We start from the raw sequence: 5,488 nt of genomic DNA, 5'->3' as shown, positions 1-5,488 counted from the left end.
TGCGATTAGCTGTTAATGCGCCATTAATGCGGTATTAAAGGCATGACCTTTGACGGTTTCCAAACATCCAATGGCCCAGCAGGGGTGATTATCTTCATTCGACGGTTGTGCGCATAAGTGTGCGGGATTTTTGAGGACCAAGTTTGAGAATTTAGTCACCGTCCTTATACTTTTGAATGAGCTGATAAGTCTGAGCCAAGGAGGAGGGTCGGCCTATTTATACGTTAATGGCCAACCTGTCACTTGAGGTCGGAAGATGTGTGATTGAACGGTATCCTTGAATGGCCAAGCTGTGAAAGCATGTGGTCGAGCTGACCTGAATATGTGGCCGAGCTGAACTGAACGTGTGGCCGAGTTGAACTGAGCATATGGCCGAGCTGAACTGTGCCGAGTTGAACTGAGCATGTGAGCTGAACTAAGCATGTGGCCGAGCTGAACTGAGCGTGTGGCTAGCTGAATTGAGCATGTGGCCGAGCTGACCTGTATGTGTGACCGAGCTGACCTATATGTGTGGCCGAGCTGAATTGAGGTTTGCACATATAGGTCTTCGAATAAGTTCTATTTTCTCTTGACTTTTGACTAAATAGATCAACTTAATCTTTTACCATATATGTCACATAGGAGCAGTATGGCTCCACCACATCAATAATAATATAGAATAATTATAGTTTTACTATAGTTTAGCTAATCAAATCATATCATATATAGAATATTATGATAAGTTTTTAAAAACTTTTTCTAGAAAAAGATTTGATAATTACTTATTGTCACTATTGATAGTATCTTGTCATATGTACAAATATATGTGATAACATTAGTCAAATATAATTCATTTTCTACTATAACTTTGATAACGTATAATTTTTATAATTTATCTGAATCTCACTTGAGCCATCAAAGGGATCTAATCGGATCCAATTAGATCAAGCTCCAATAAATTAATTTTGATCTAATCAACTCTTAACTAGTTAAAATAATTTTTTAATTTCATTCTATTCCACTAAAAGAATGAGTTTGCACTTTTAATCCAATTAGAATTAATTATATCAATAAATATATCATCCAATTAGAATTACTAAAGCTTATAATTAATCAATAAATATATCATCTGATCATCGATCTAACATATTATCCCTATTGATCAACTAGAATATCTAAAATAGAGTATTATGACCAAAATGTCATTTTTGGATATTCAGAACTACTATAACCATCTTCTATTTGACTGTTCCACATGATCTCATCACATCATTAATTCAACAATTAAAGTTGAATTACTGAGCAAATATTTTATTGTCTAATAGAAGAATTTGTGAGTTATGATCATGCCTATTAATTAGATGATCGACTCTATATTGCAAATATATGTTCTTTGTTATTTCACTTTAATTCCCAAAATACTGAGATATTAACCAATAATTTGATCTCACCCATTAGTTGTTCACATAACTTTAAGGTAGTAATCAAACTTCATTATCCACTCAGGAATAAAGTATTATATATGATAATCAAGTAAATTAAATTTATGTGATCAAATCACAATTCTAATTTCACTTGGTCTAGTCCAATACAATAAAATGTATTTCAATTTTATTACTAAGTTAATGATAGACTTAATAAGATTGAAATAATCTTGTTAAAATAAACTATCATATTTATTTATCGATCATGGATAATGATTCTTTGGATTGAATTATAAATTAACCCTTTTTTGTGTTAACAACTTAAATACTTAATTTATAGTCTTATAAAATCCATGGACACATGCAATGCTCAAAACAATATTATTTAAGTTTTTCCAACTTGTCTTGGAGCAAATGAGACATGTCTAATATACCCATACTTTGAATATGTCCCTCAAAACTCCTAGCTTTAAAGTTTTAGTGAAAGGATTAGTAAGATTTTCTACAAACGTTATCTTGCATGCTATCACTTCTCCTCATTGAATGATATCCCTAATTAGGTGATACTTTCATTCAATGTATTTTCCATGTTAATGGTTTCTAGGCTCTTTTTCATTTGTTTCTATTCCACTGTTATCACAATACAAAGCAATGACCTATGATGCAGAAGGAACAACCACAAGGCTAAGCAAAAACTTTCCATCCATACAACTTCTTTGTTGCTTCACAAGCTGCTGCATATTCTGCTTCCATTGTGGAATCAACAATACAAGATTGCTTGATACTCCTTGAAATAATGACACCACCACCTAGTGTGAACACTAACCTTGATGTAGACTTATCTCTATCAGTTTAAACATCAGAATTAGTATATCCTATGGCCACCAAATTTAGAGATGAATAAACTAATATATATCCTTTAATTCTACGAATATACTTGAGAATATGCTTTATAGCAATCCAATGCTCCGACTCTTAATTTGATTGATATCTACTTGTTAGGACCCGTCACTACAAGAAAAATGTCACATACCCACGATAAAAAATCGTAGGTAAAAGCATGAAAACCGTGGGTATAGATCTTAAAAACTTATACCCACGGACGTTTATGTCCGTCATATTTAATGTGTCTTTACCTACGGTTTTATTGCCGTGGGTATAACATATAGTGACGGTATCCATTACCGTCAGAAAATGTCTCGAATTATACCTACGGATTTTATTACGTCACTATAGGTTTTAGTGACAGAACTAAAAATCGTCACAAATAATGACTAGATAATTACCCACAGTATAGCTTATAGCCACATGATATTTTTCTGTGGGTATAAATTATAACCACAATTTTATTACAAAAAATTAAAATTTAGAATTCAATTTATATAGTTAAATTTACATAAGAATAACAATCATCTTTAAAAAGACTCTAATTATATTAAAAGTAAATCATATCCATAACGTTATATGTATCAATATTACAAACAAACAGAATCATCAAATCAAAAATAGTACATAACATGTTATGCTCCCATAAAGTACATATATATGGTGCATACAAAATACAATTCCAAAATATGATAGACATGAATTCACCAACAATCAACAAAATGAGCACTTCGCTTCTAGTTATCACCTGCAAATAAAAAAAATACAAAAGAGATAACTTGAGTAAAAATTAGGATTTTGGGTTATGGTCTATTTATAATGACAATAAATGGAACTTAATATTTTATTTAAAAATTTAAATATACCAATAATTAAAATAGGTTGCACTTAATATTTTTATATTATGATTTGATTTTTTATTAATACAATTTATCATCGTAAATAATTTAATATGCTACTTTAATATTTAAAATAATTTATTTTGATAAATGTCATTAAAAATTATTTATAATAATAATGAAATTTATAGTGACAGTAAATTATAAGTATAGGTATATACTACTTATACCCACAGTAAAAAAAAACTTATAGTGACAGTAACATATAAGTGTAGGTATAGATATCCAATAGTCACAGTATTGAAATCTGTCCCTATAACTTATAGTGACGGTATTATATATCTGTGGCTATATGTTACCTTTACCTACAGTTTATATATACGTAGCTAAAGCTTACCGTGGGTATATGACAATTTTCTTGTAGTGGTGCGAGCTAGAGGAGGTGAATAGCTATGATTGTTTCATCTTGATTTTGTGCTCGTCGTTTGAATGCACAGCAGAAAACTTGAATCAAACTCAATGCCACATGCACAACACCGTTAGTTTTACTTGGTTCACCGACTCCCAAGGTAATTTACATCTAATGCCTAGTTCTAACGACTACCATCATTAATTCTTCTCCTTCTTGAATACCTTCTGGAAGCAAAGAAGCCTCTTACAAATCTGTAGTTACAAAGTAACAACAAGAATACAAGATACAAATACAAATGGAAGCAAAAATAATTTTATGAGTAAAATCTTTGCTTTAGATACTTCCTCGTTGCTTTGAATTATCTCTTGATGGTGGGAAATGCAACAGTACTTTATCTCCAAGCCCTTAAGAATCAACTTCTTCGATTTGCCTCAAAACTCTCTTTTACAAGCCATTATTTGGACTAATTTTTGCTTAGCAATTGATTGCTAGCTAATTGATTGCTTTGCTATAATTCGACCGTTGACACCTATAGAATGGTTCTTTCTATGCAATTTAACTACCATTAATCGATTACTGAGATACAATAGTCGATTGCTAGTTACCAGTGGAACTAGCCCATTGATTTGAGAAGCTTCTATTTGCTCGACACTATCTACCAATCGATTATTGCTCCAACAATCGTTCAACACTGTTTGTGCACAATAGTCGCGCATGTGCTTGTGGCCGATTGCCCAAATGCCTCGCATGCTCTAGCAACTAGAGTTTCGAGCAAGCTCTGATAAGTAGCATTTTTACCAGGTAGATTAGGGTTATATTGGACCGATTTAATCACATTCATATTAGAAATTGGGCTTTTTGCTTATTTTTTCTATCTTGAATTAATTTTAGTCTTCATTATATTTTTTTCATTATTTTGAGATAATTATAGATATTAATTTTGTGACATTTGATTTGACAGAAAATTAAAATGAAGCTAATTGTAATTAATTAAAATCGGGCTAAAGAATGATTCAGAAACCCACAATCAGAGTAAACTCAACCTTGGGTTGAGTCCGGTTCAAAATGGATTTAATTTGGCTCAATCAGAGTTTTAAATTGGGTTCAGCTAGGATCAACTCGAGTTTAGTTCAAGCTGACTCAAGATTAATTGGTTCAAATTCGATTTAATTTGGGTCCGTTCCAAGAAGTTGGATCAGATCAGCCCATTCCTATTCCTATTCAGTCTATTCCTATTTAATTGGCCTGGTCCAAGAAAATGGATTCAGCCCAATTCAGATTCGAGCCCAAATTAGATCAGACCCGAGTTAAATCACATTCAGCTCAGCCAAATTGCAGTTGGCTCAGCTAATTCACAAGCTGTGGTTCAAGCCAAATTACATGCGGTTCAACCTGTGCTCAGGCGGTTCTGAAATGGTATAAAAGCAGAGATTAGGGTTCGAATGAGTGGGGGGCTCACTGTTACTTCTCGTTCTCAAAGGATCGCGACTACTGTTCTCCTTCCCCAATCGCGGTCCTGAGCCTCCATCACCTCCCGCCTCCCATTCCCTTTATCCTCCCTCTCTTCAATCAGCAACAGAGAAGTGGCTGGCAACCTCTACGGTCGATGAACACCGACGCATTCGCAGGAGACCTCGACGTGAGCGGAGTGCCCGACGAGGGGCTTCTTTATCCCCGACGGTTGCAGATTTGTCGCCGTGAGCAGAGTGCCCGGTGATTGGCGATTGTCGGCTTCCCGCACAGTAGTGAGTGCCGTCGTGAGCGGAGTGCCCGGCGGAGCTTGCTATCCATCCGCATCCACCGAAGCTCGGCACGGGACGCCGGGTTGTGCTTCGACCATCTCATCCACCGAGGATGCGAGGTAAGTCTCTGTTTGGTTTTCTAACTCTGTCTGTGATTTGTATCAGGGGAAGAGCTGAGTAGCGGTTGAACTTGTGGTCTTCCCCGAC

Source organism: Curcuma longa, chromosome 20 (assembly GCF_044706935.1).
Source record: "Curcuma longa cultivar G26 ecotype Majalengka, Jawa Barat chromosome 20, ITB_CL_G26_1.1, whole genome shotgun sequence".
In the NCBI taxonomy this organism is placed as follows: Eukaryota; Viridiplantae; Streptophyta; class Magnoliopsida; order Zingiberales; family Zingiberaceae; genus Curcuma; species Curcuma longa.
Note: the sequence above shows the minus strand (reverse complement) of the source record.